This window comes from Desmodus rotundus, chromosome 8 (assembly GCF_022682495.2).
Source record: "Desmodus rotundus isolate HL8 chromosome 8, HLdesRot8A.1, whole genome shotgun sequence".
Classification (NCBI taxonomy): domain Eukaryota; kingdom Metazoa; phylum Chordata; class Mammalia; order Chiroptera; family Phyllostomidae; genus Desmodus; species Desmodus rotundus.
In genome coordinates, this window is record NC_071394.1 from 129,855,851 (window position 1) to 129,869,146 (window position 13,296).

Below are 13,296 nucleotides of genomic sequence, written 5' to 3' on the forward strand. Positions count from 1 at the left end.
CACACACTGCTAGTATCTCCTATTTCCTCCAAGGAAAAACAAGAAAGCCATCATTACCTCTGATTTTCTTCTGAAAAGTATAATGACTTTCCTACAACAGTATGGAAAATATGAACAAAAATTTTAATCAAACTAGCACTTGTAAAGACATGGGAATACTTTTATTTTGAAACTTTAAAATCTAAATACATACCCAAACACCACAGTTTCTGAAACTAATGGCTATATCTAGATAATCTGAGACTTTCTTTGGTGAAAAAGCAATCTCTGAACACTGAGATTCATGCGAAAGAGTATATAGCCTTTATTCACTCAGGAACTATCTTTCAGGCACTGAAACTAGGGGACTAACACATACCAATGATCTCCAGAACATGCACAGTACAACTTAACTGATACCACAAAAAAATGGTATTATATGTAAGTATTTCTTGACAAAGAACAATACTTACAATATAGTGAAATGGAAAGTTCTTAAATAGTAAACAATTCTTAAATGCATACAAATTCATGAAAAATAGCTAAAAGAATACATATCAAAGTATTGTTATTTGCTTATACTTTTTGTATTTTCTAAATTTTCTACATTAAACCTATAGTCGTATAAATAGAAAAATAAGTCATTTTATTTTTTTAAAGATTTTGTTTATTTATTTTTAGAGGGAGGGGAAGGAACAGAGAAAGAAAGGGAGAGAAACATCAATATGTGGTTGCTTCTCAAGTTCCCCCCTACTGGGTACCTGGTGGCCTGCAACTCAGGCATGTGCCCTGACTGGGAATCGAACCAGCAACCCTTTGGTTCACAGGCCTGCGCTCAATGCACTGAGCCACACCAGCCAGAGACAGAAAAATAAATGTCATTTTAAAAACAACTATATAAAAACTCTTCTGCTTCTGGGAAGATGGAGAAGACCTACTTGTCCCTATTCTTCCCACTAAGTGCAAATAAAAACCCTGAACATTACCTATATTAAACAAACATAAGAATCTGAAAGGTGGGAGATGAAGGCAGAAAACCTGGGGACTTTGGGAACCGAGGAAAAATGCAGTGATGAGTTCCCTGAGTTTCCTTTTTGCCTTATGTATCTAAAAACTGGAGGTGGCAAGGCTGGCAACCCAGGAATGCCTAAGAGTGCAGACAAGAAAAACCCCCAACAAAATCCTGTTCTCTTTATTTAGCTGAAGGACCAGGAAAGAGGCCGCCTAGCAAGACAGAAACCTTTTAGACAATAATCACTCTTCTCTAGCTGACCACCACAGAAAACACTGTGGCCCAACACCTCCACCCCACCACAGGTCAAGGCGGGAACTGAAGTCTTCCCTCTCTGGGGGGGGGCACCAACATCCCCTCCAGGGTACAGGCAGGGAAGGCCAAGGAAAGGAGCCAAGGCTTTCATGCCAGCAGCCTGATGAAACAAGGCGACCACAATGTCCCTGAAGACCACTGCGGAAACTATGCTTCTACCTTATTCTATCAATATAAACAGCATTTCTTTAAAAACTAAACATGCCACTACCATATGACCAAGCAACTGCAGGCCGAGGCAAGCTGCTAAACTGCTTCCCAGAGTGGCTGTACGATCTACTGTCAAATGTTTCCTATCAATACCCTAGTTGTAAGACTGTTTTGCAAAATATGACCACAAGGGGAAACTGGGTAAAGGGCACTGCGTATCTCGCTGTATAACTGCATGTGAATCTAATTATCTCAAAGTCAGCAGTTCAATTTTATTTAAAAAAAAAAAAAAAGGCAAAAATTATCCAACAAATGAACATATACTAAATATTTGGATTTCTTAAGGCAGGACTATGAGTTACATAGTCTTTTACACATAACCAGAACCTAAACTATGTTAGACAGTCAATAAATACTATTGAATTAGATTGAATAATACAATCAGCATTTCTACTTTCATCACAAGCCAGATGGTTTTCTTCTTCACAGGCTCTAGATTAACCACATCTCTGAAAATGTGGCTCTTAAAACTGAACACAATACTTAAGGTATAGTGTTCCCCTATAAGATCCTGATATTTTTAATCCTAAGAACCTGTAATCTTTATGCTTCTGACTGTATCAAAGTCAACAAAGAAGCATTCGAAAAACTTTTAAAACATGTTTAAATGATAACTATCCAGCTCTACTAACTAAAAATTAATTAAAAGAACCTGAATTCTTGGTTATGAGTCAATTCAACACAGCACCCTCAAACTACATAAGCATTCATTTCAATCCAGTTAGTCATTCAGATCGCTGCACAATCTATAAGGCATGTTCAGTCTACATCAGGACACCAACTGCAATTTGCATAGCATTTATGTTCTGTATCATGACACTATTATTAAAATAGTGTCCTTTCTGAAGATTTTACAGCTTATTTTTTAAGAACAACCTGCAGCATTTATCACAATCCTATGTAACTAGAAGATGTATAAATATGTGGCATTAAATTCAACATAGTGAAAAGAATGCTAGAGATTAAAGTTCAAGTCCTGACTCAGCTACAAATTTGGTAGGTGACCTCAAAGAAGACAATTATTCTGGGCCTCAGATGGTTCCCTGAACCCAAGAATTCCATGTTTCATAGCCAAGTTACTACATATGCCCTGTGAAACTCAGAGGCAGGGCAGTTTCCATCGAAAGCACCAATCCCATGCACACCACAATTATTCTTTGATTTGGATCACTAGGCGGTATCTTATTAGCATTTTAAAGGGTGCCCATCCTGGTCACATATGTCTTAATTCTCACAAGGCTGTGAGCTATTATCAGTACTCTGGTGTTATAAACACACAAAATGGCTGATTTGCCCCAGATCTCATAGCTATTACGTGATAGAGGTAGAACCTGAACCCTGGTCTTTTGACACCTGGTTTGGTGCTACTGCCATACTACAGTTTTCTGCCACAGGTAACTGCAGTTTGCTCATTTTGGCAAGTCGACCAAAGACTCTCAGACCAGCTCACTGCTGAAAGGCACTCCTGTCCCTGACTGATGAACTAAGCTGGCCGGTTTGTCCCTGAGGCGTCTCGGCAAGCCTCGGCTATACTAAACATATAAAATTGTTCAAAATATCCTCCAAACATTTCTTTTGTCCCTAGGATTAATGTTACCCCCCATTCTGGCTTGCTAAAAAACAGCTTCCCGGGTAGCCTGCCGACATTCACTCTTACATTATACCGCACCCAAGAGAATCATGCTAAAACGACAGTGACTGAGAGTACCAGGCGCCGGGCTGAGTCAGAGAAGCTCGTTCGTAGTGGTCCAATCTTACCTTTAATTATTAGGTATGTGACTGTGCAATACTGACACCACTGTTTAAGAAAATCAGATGTGACCGAAACTGAGATTTTTCCATTTTTAATCTATTAAATTAGCAATTTTTAAATAAATTTTAAATGATAATTCCCACTGCTAAAAAGGGTATGATGAGATGGAGTTTGGTAAGAATGTACAATCTACCAGAAAACAATTTTGCAAAAGGTATCAAAAGCCTTAAATTTACCATCTTCTGACTCAGTAATAAAATATACATTTAAGATGGCTCAGCTCAGTTGGTTGGAACATTGTCACTTACACCAAAAGGTTGCGGGTGTGATTCCCAGTCAGGGCACATACCTAGGTTGCGGGTTCAAATCCCATCGGGCCACGTACAGGAGGAAACCAAACAATGTTTCAATGTTTTTCTCTCACATCCATGTTTCTCTTTCTCTCTTTCTCTCTCCTCACCACCCCCCTTTCTCTCTCTCTCTCTCTCTAAAAATCAATAAACATATCTGTGGGTGAGGATTAAAAAAAAGAATCTATCATATATTAATTGGTAAAAAGTCAAATGGTGCAGTCGTTTTGGGAAACAGGCTTGGTTTGGCAGTTACTCAAGAATCAAACACAGAATTACCATATGACCCAGTAATTCTACTCCTAAGTGTGTAACCAAAAGGTTCGAAAACATACACCCACACAAAAACTGGTACACAAATATTCACAGAATTATTATACATAATAGCTAAGAAACAGAAACAACTCAGATGTCCATCAACTTATGAGTAAACCAAATGCGGCATATCCATACGAATATTATTTGCAATAAAAAGGAAGGAAGAAGTGCTGACACATGCTGCAAACACCATGCTAAGGCAAAGGCATGAGACACAAAAGGCCACCTACTGTAGAGTGGCATTTACATTACATGTCCAGAATAGGCAAAGCCACAGAGACAGAAAGTAGTTTAGTGGTCACCAAGGGGCTGGAGGAGAGCAGGCAGGAAAATGACTGCTCGTGGGTATGAAGTTTCTTTTGGAGTGATGAAACATCCAAAAATCACACAGCAGTGATGATGAACAACTTTTTAAGTATATGAAAAACCACTGGAAGGGTGAATTTAATGGGATACAAATTCTATCTCAATAAATTTATTTAAAAAAGAAGGAACATACAATAAAAATCTGAAATATAAGCAGAGTCTTATGAATAAAAATAACGCTCAAAAATGTCTACGTGCAGAAACAAAGAAAACCCAAATCACTGTCCGTACACCGCACCATCACACGGCCATTAAAGATCATCTTCACGAACAGCTTTTAACAGCAAGAAATCATGCCATCTGCCATCCTAAGTTTTAAAAAAGCAGGCCCTGGCTGGTGCGGCTCAGTGGGTTGAGTGCCGGCCTGTGAACAAAAAATTCATCAGTTTGACTCCCAGTCAGGGCACGTGCCTGGGTTGCAGGCCAGGTCCCCGGTTGAGGGCATGAGAGAGGCAACCTATCAATATATCTCACATATCAACGTGTCTCTCCCTCTCTTTCTCCCTCCCTTCCCTTCTCTCTAAATATAAATTTAAAAACTTTTTTTAAACTCTTAAAAAAAAATTTTTTAAGCAATAGAAACAATTATGAGAACATCTCAAAAACAATGTACACACATGGAAGAAAAAGACTGTAAAGGAATACTCCCAATTGTTTAAATGGTTATCTCTGAGAAATACATTTTTCAAATGATTATTTTTGCCTTGATACTTTTCTGTATTCTCCAAATTTCCCATTTTCCTCAATGAACAAGTATTTTTTATAATAAAAGATTTAGAAAAAAGATATGTGTGGTCTTCAAGGAAAACACATGAAGGATTTGTTTTTGTTATTTTCACCATTTTGAGAGTACGTTTATTAAAGCTTCGACAGTGCAACAAGGTAGGGCTCAGGACAGAAGGAGCAACAGGAGAGAGCAAGCCTAGACAGGGAAGTCAGAGAAAAGGGGGCTTAGGGACAGCTTCAGGAGGTTAGCCTGGGACAAGATGTCGCTGCCCATTGCTTCCCTGATTGCAAGCCTCATGGGGACACTTAAGAGTTCTGGAGATGACAGCCTGAGAGAAAAGAAAGGCCGGGCATGGTCCCAAGAGGGAGAGTGCCCACAGGAAGGACAGAACTCTAAGCCCACGTCTGCTTATCTGGAGATCGCTACCATACAGCTCAGCGCTCTGGGAGGAGCTGGAGCTGGACGGGTTCATCTGTTTCCCTATTCCCCCAACCTAAGTACCACAGATCGCTAATAAGAGGGATCAGCATGTTCTCACATATACCTTGCCAACAAAAGTCTGATACGAGTCTGTTACAACCTAGATCTAATACAAGTCAGAAGTAAAGTGCAGTCCCCTTCAGACCCAAAATGCTCTAATGATTGACAGCAATACCATAAAACAGTTGTGCATGTCATTACTCATATGTTTACATAAACATTCTCCTATGAACTCCAGAACATTTAATGATTTTGTTAGAATGGGAATTAAGAATGAAGCAGTCATCCTGTCCCCCTGCCCCAAAAGTCAAATCTCTAGATATAACTAAAAGCTTACAAGAAATACATGGAGGATCAAGAAACATGTTAAATACCATCATCAAAATGCAAACAGCAGCCCTGGCGGGTGTAGCTCAGTGGATAGAGTGCTGGCCTGTGAACCAAAGGGTCGACAGTTAAATTCCCAGCCAGGGCACAGGCCTGGGTTGCAGGCCAAGTCCCCAGTGGGGGGCGGTGCGAGAGGCAACCACACATTGATGTTTCTCTCCCTCTCTTACTGCTTCCTTTCCCCCCTCTCTCTCCTTCCTTTCCCCTCTCTCTAAAAATAATAAAATATGTTTTAAAAAAGAAAAGATAGAAACAGCAAAATCCACCATAAGAAAAATTCTAGAGGACAAAGGACCCAGTTTTTTCAATATATAAATTACAAGGGGCGGGGAGGAGATTCTGTTAAAGGGGACTTAAGAGAATAATACCAAATAAATACTTTGTATTCTGTTCAAACCGACCAGCTGGAAAATAAAAATTATGATAGTAAGGAAAACCTGAATATTACTTGGGTATTTTTGTCGAAATTTGAGGTTCTCTGTAGAAATTGTGATTTATATTTTTAAAAGTTAAGTACTATATTTTAAGATACATCCTAAACTATTTAGAGATGAGCTCATGTCTAGGATTTGCTTTAAAAAAAAAAACAAAAAACAAAAAAAAAACCCAGAAAAGAATGGGAGGAGAGTAGGTGGGAATATGGAGGAATCAAAATTGGTCATGTGGGTACTTAGGGGTTCAATTTCATATACTACTCTCACCTTCTGTGATGTATTTGAAATTTTTTGAAAAAATCTTTTAAAAAAGAATGAGGGCCCTGGCCAGTGGCTCAGTTGGTTGGAGCGTCATCTGCACACCAAAAGGTTGCAGGTTCCATCCCAAGTTGGGGTGCATATGAGAGACCTCTCTTTCTCCCACCCCCCCAACCTCCCACTCTCTCTAAAACAAAACTCGATGAACATATCCTCAGGTGAGGATTTTAAAAAACAAAAAGAATGAGGGACACAAAAATGACTATTATGAAATCAAACTCACTAGGGCAATGCAACTATGGGCAGTTTGGGCAAAAGGAGCTTCCAGCGATGCTGAAATGCTACCCTTTGAGCAGGCAGTTATGTTATGGACACTACCAGACCACGTCTTAGAGCTGAACAGGACAGACTGACTCGTGCAGGTGCATCTCAACCCCTAGACTGCTCTACTAGTGCTAAAAATGCATCAGAGGAGGTGTAATTACTCATGACTTCCTCAACCACCTACCGCATTTTGCCGTGTTTTAATGCACCTCCTTAATTTTCCCTCAAAAAAGTGGGTAAAAAACTGTGCGCTATACATGGCAAAATACGGGAAGCAGGCAGCCTGTGGCTACTTTCAGGAGTTCCTAATTTGTCCTAGCCACCACAGTTACCTTGGTTGGTGACGGCACTGAATTTTTTACAACAAATATAGAAATTTTCAGAGACCCCAGAATTTACACATATTATTCACCACTATCTACGGAATGGTCAACCTATTACATTGAGAATCCATTCTTTGAGGAAATCATATTATCTAATTAAAAGGGAATTTTGAATTTTCTACTCTGCCTCTTTTTGAAGCAACCTGTTCCTGAAGAGTCTCTATTCTCCACTCCCAGTCACCATCTACCTCCATTCTCCCCTACAGCTATTTTACATGTGAATCATTTATAAGTCGGAACCCACACTTGGTCATAATAAAGAATCCTATAACCTAACTTCAATCAATAATCAGTAACTACCATTAGAAAGAACTCGCTGTGCCGTCAGAGTTGTAAGATGTAAAATATTTTAATTATAATTTTCCACACAAACTATAGCAGAAAATCAAAACCAAGCTCTAATACATGTCAGAAGTAAGGAGAAACTAAAGCATGAAGTTCGGTCTCTCGTTGCACACTACCAAGATCTGACTTCGGCACTATCCAGGAGAGCATTTTATTAGCTCCATCAAGTCAAAATACAGGAAGAATTATAGACATAGGAAGGCCAACAAAGGCACACAGTAATAGGATCAGGATTCCCAAAGTCCCTTTGGAACAATGGACAGCAGGAAAATAGGAGTGTAAAAGAATCAACTACACAGCTTGAGAAAGCCAACCAAAAAATAGAAATGAAAAACAAAGAAAGCCAAACCACCAGACAAAAACTTGGGTTAATATCAGTTCTAGAAAAAAAGACCTAGAGGTGAGCTTAGTATAGGACAAGTATAAACTAACATGGAAAAGTAGATATTGGAAAGAAAAAAAAAAAAAGAACCTATTTTATTCTAAAGCAGCACTGATAGAAACTAAGTGCTAAGCTCCCCAAGGGCAGGGATCTTTCTGAATTCCTTAATCACTTCACTCCCACGGCCTAATACAGTGTCTGAATCAGACCGTATCTGACAATCTATAGCATGTCTACGTATCATGCCCAATACAGTAAAAGATTTAGAGAGAACATTTCTTCTATTCTTTTTTAATCCTTGCCCGAGGACATTTGTTCATTGCTTTCAGAGAGAGCTTAAGGGAGAGAGAAACGCTGATGCTAGAGAGAAGCACCGACCCCGACCAGTTGCCTCCTGTACACATGAGGACTGGGGACCGCAGGCACCTGGACTGGGACCAAACCCGAAACCTAGGTGTGTGCCCTGCTGGGGAATTGAACCCGCAACCTTTTGGTTACCGGATGATGCTCCAGCCAACTGCGCCATACTGGCCAGGGCTAGAGAGAACATTTCATAAGAGGTGGCTGCAAGAAAAGAACTGTTTAGTCTGGAAAACAACGAACTTCAATGGGACAGAATACCTGTGACTAAGTGTGAAGTGGAGATTGGAGCTACAGGAAAATACTGTAGACAGCAAAATTACAACCAGTGAATAAAAACTGCAGAGCAGAGAGGCAGGTCTGAGGTCATTATCAGGGAGTTCTTTCTAAAATGACAAATTTGCAAATTTGGAACTGTTAGCTGCCAGCTGTGGAGTCCCTATCTGGGGGAAGACTTGCACAGAGGGCTGGAGAAATCACTTATGCTGTGTGAAAAGCTGCACTAGATTATCTTTAAAACCTCTTGAGATTCTATGATTCTACAAGAAGGAAGAAGTCCAGAAAAGGAATTATTCTTGCTCCTAACATTGCCAAAGTCAAAAAAACAAAACCTAAAGCCAACAGCTTATTAAAAGGAGCAATCCCACCAAGAAGGGACAAAGACTGACTTGTTGGTCAAGCTACTTGATATGAAGAGACTGTTCTGCTTGGGATCAAGCATACACGAGAATAGGTCCATTCCAGCTACAGTCACTTCCTGTTTAGCCAAGAGCAAATGACTTCACTTCTCCACTTGAGCTGGAAAATAGCAATTAAAATACCAGCCCTGGCTGGTGTAGCTCCGTGGATTGAGCCTACGAACCAAAGGGTTGCCAGTTCAATTCCCAGTCAGGGCACATGCCTGGGCTACAGGCCAGGTCCTGAGTTGGGGGCGCACAAGAGGCAACCACACATTGATGTTTCTCTCCCTATCTTTCTCCCTTCCTCTCTCTAAAATAAATAAATAAAATGTCTGTTTTTAAAATAATTGCTAAGCCACCTTATCTTGATATTGGTGGGAGGGTCAAACCACACAAGCCTCTTCACATACACAGGAACACCCTCACACCTCACCCCATAACCCAGGGGTGTCAAACTTATTTTCATCGGGGGCCACATCAGCCTCACGATTGCCTTCAAAAGGCCAAATGTAATTTCAACTCCGTAACAGTTGAGGAGTAGTTACATTTATACAGTCGTAAAATTATTTTGGCCCTTTGAAGGCAACCAAGAGGCTGATGTGGCCCCCAACGAAAATGAGTTTGACACCCCTGCCATAACCAAAATAAAAACCTGCAAGCCAGTATCCTTCCCTGCTCTCAAGCCACTTTGGACAAGCTTGAGAAACCTGTCCTACTCTCCCCTGAAAGCCTTATTATGCAATTAATAAAAGTGTTCATACCCTCAAGAAAGAAGTAAAAAGAAAGATAAGCCACCTAGACAAGAAACTCCAGGTGCTTCCTTCAATGTCAACAAACAGCGGAAAGTGACTTTTTAATATATAATATAAACTTACAAGTTAGGAAATTTTAACACAGGTAAGTATATGCCGGATGACAAACATATGAAGTGATGACTTAAAAAACACAAGGGAGACAGAGGGGGAAAGTGTGTTAAAAGCTCCCCGGCACTGTGAAACGCTGTTATAGGCTCATACAATGAAAGGAGACCCACTAGGCAGAAGCTAACTTGATTAAAATAGCTCCTAAAACATCCAGTGCCTTTCATTCCAATTCTGTAATCAACTGCATTCTCACTACTGATTAGGCTGCCCCAAAACAAAGGAGGCGTCGTGGCCAGTAGATAATTAATTCCAGTTGCATACATGGCACTTAATACTTTCATCATAAATAAAATTGGTATCTGGTTTATTGGTCTCCAGTGAGTTTACTTTGCAAGAATAAATTCTCAAGCGCTTGAATCACTCCTGTGTAAACCAAAAATTTTGCATTTCTAAACTACTGTGTAAGGGGTGAGAGAGATGTTGGTGTGGCTGCCACTTCTGCCATTTAAATATGTGTGACCTCTTATTCCTGCCAGTCTCAATTTCCTCATCTGTAAATAAAGACAGATAACTAGTGCCTGGAAGATAGCAAGTGCTCAAAAAGAGTCGGCTTTATTATTTTTAAGCTAAACTTGAAAAGAAGCGCGTAACATTTCATTTGGGAAGGAGTATGCACTATCCAAGGACGTCAGTGCAAATGACACCCTACAAAGCTGAAAAGAGCAAAGTTAAAAAGTTGCAAGTAAAGTACCTGCTGTACAGTACAAATGGAGTCTCTTGCTTAGCAACTCTTAATGTTGTCTACCAAACACTCCGCCTGTAACAGTGAGAGCATGACAACTGTTCACTCTAAATCCATGTGCTCTCAGCTTGGATTCAGGGCTGATTTATAAAAATAGCTGCTGCCGCGGCTGCTCTTTCAATCTCTTTCAGCTGATGACTGGGCAGTGTTACCCTATAGGCCTAGAGCAGCTGTATTCCCTCACCACACCCTTTTCTCTGCCGCCCCAGCCCAGCAGACGGCACCCCCCTCCCATCTCGGCAGCATGCTATTCTCCCTCTTCCTGGGCTGAGTGAGCAAATTACAAGCACAAATATCCCCTGATGCAATGCCACAACCATCCCTGGGAAAGAGCAGAGGCAGTTGCCAAAAGCGCAGCAGCAGGGAAATGGGCGGGAGACACACACACACACAGAGCAAGAAAGACTGCAAAGCTATGCAGCCAGGGAGAGGGAATCGAGAGGCCCTGGGGAGCAAGGCTGTAACTGAACCAGAGGAGGGAAAGAAGGAGAAAAGGGAGTTTCCAGGAGAAAGCTGGGTAACACTAGTCTTCCCGAGAAGCACGTTTCACCCTGGGTCTGGCTCCTAAAACACAAATCTTAGCGTAATCACTCACTGCCTCCTCCCAAATGCACTTAATTTGCACGTTCCTGGATGCAAGCAAAACCCCAACATTCCCCCACGGGGTAATTTCAATAAAGAAGCGCTCGGGCAACACACCCGCGGAGAAGCTAGTCCATGTGCTGCTACATCACAATCTCGGTTCTGGGTAACGTTTCCATCAGCCTTCCTCGTCCCTGTCCCCATCCTCCCATCCCAACCTTACTACGTCCACTTCGCACTCCCTCGGCCAGACACTTGCTTAGTCCCCCCAAGCAGTGCCGGGGCCGACGCACGCCGGGCGAGACAGCCCCGGCCGGGGCCCGGTTCTCCAGACCACCCCTCCATACCTCCCATAAAACCTGACTATTCACCCTTTCCAAGGCTCGCCTCAGCCCCACCTCAACTGGACCCAAAAATCCTCACAGAACGACCTTTGCGTTCCTCGATGTCCCCGAGCCCCACCCAGGGCCCCGAATGGCAGCCGACCCTCGCTCCCGGGGCTCAGCTCCATCCTGAGCCTGCGGCATGCCTCTCGGCCCCATCGCTCCAGACCCCCCAAAACGGACCTCTCAGCCCGCCCCGCCCCGCGGGCCTCCACACAGCGCCTAGAAAGCTCGGAAGATCACGCCCGCAGGCCCTTCGCCGGGCTATCCCCGCGTCCAGCAGGCCGGCGGCCACCGCCCTTCCCCGCTTCAAGCGGGCCCTGCGGAGTCCTGGGCGACCGCCAGGCCAGGCTCGAGCAGCCCCCGGGGCAGTGGAGAGGCCGCCCCTCCAATCGGGATCCGCCGGCCGCTGCACCTACCCGCCGCCACCGCGCCGTAGCCGGAGCTGGAGGGAACCTGGAGAGGGCCGGGAGCAGCCGGGAGGACCTGGGAGCCAGAGAGCGAACCCGAGGGGCGGGGCACAGGGAGGCGGCCGCTTCCTCGTTGCCCTCTTGAGGGCCGGTGCGTAGGAGGAGCGTCGCCACCGCCTATCCTGCAGGCGCCGCAGCTCCGGCCAATAAGAGCATCGAGGGGGCGGGCGGAAGGCCGCGAGGACCAATAGGCGTCGGCCCCGCCGCCCCGACCTTGCCGAGGTAGCGGCGCGAGAGAAGGGCCGTTGGGGGCGAGGTACGCTTGCCGAACTCGGACTCCTTTTCCCCCGCCGGTTAACGCTGAGGTCGGCGGGCCGACCCGCCGCCCAGCTGTAGTGTGGTACCGTCAGTCCCTCTTAGAACTTAAGTGCTTGGAGCGGGGAGGAGGCGGGGGGCCGGGCACCCGCGGCCGGGGTCGCAAACCCGCGGCGGCAGGGCCTGTGGGCTCTGTGACGTAACCTGGGCGGGGCACGGGGTGGGGTCTACGGCGCGGGCCAGCTGGGGGGCCTTCCCCAAGCAGCTCTGCCCCACGCCGCAAGTGACGTGGCTGGTCCGAGTTGATACGTGCTTTTAGTGTAGAAAACATACCACGTCTGCGAGACTTAATACCAAAAATATATAAAATATCCCATTCACAATTCGTGTATTGATTATAAATCAGATAATTGATTATAGTTTGGGGTATATTTGGCTAAATAAAGCATATTTAAAATAACAACTTTCTTTTTGTGTTTTAAAACATGGCCACTAAAAAACTTAAAACTACTATCTGGTTTACATTATATTTCTGGTGGATAGCATTGGTCCAGAATGAAAAGTGAGAGCTTACGCCTATTGGGTGCTTACGATGTTCCAGGCCTCTCGTATGTGACAGTAATTCATTTACTTGTCACAACAAACCTATATGGTTGGTATTAATGTTCTCACTTCATTTTACAGAGGGGGAAACAAACACAGAAGTTTGGTAACCTACCTGACGTCAGCAAGCCAGTAATGGGCACAGTGAGGCTTTTAACTCACAGGCGGGTGCTAGGGCCACATACTCGACCTCTGGAGAAGTCTGGTTAACACTGGCCTTGGTTGGAAGCACTGGTTGGAGGTCTGGCTCTGCTGCTTTCCGTTACAGCTGTGTC

The 13,296-nt window shown here is 43.5% G+C and overlaps 1 protein-coding gene across 25 annotated transcripts in view; it reads right to left on the reverse strand.

Annotated features, from left to right (window-relative positions):
• The window catches only part of MAP4 (microtubule associated protein 4), a 133,912-nt gene extending 121,652 nt beyond the window's left edge, over positions 1-12,260 (reverse strand). For 24 of the 25 annotated variants that reach the window (XM_045199973.3, XM_053930315.2, XM_053930314.2 and 21 more), the window contains exon 1: positions 12,113-12,235. The gene's annotated coding sequence lies outside the window, so the exon portion shown is untranslated. Of the gene's footprint in view, positions 1-12,112 lie in introns of all 25 variants that reach the window. The other variant, XM_045199972.3, reaches the window with a different exon arrangement.
• Positions 12,261-13,296: the final 1,036 nt, after the last annotated feature.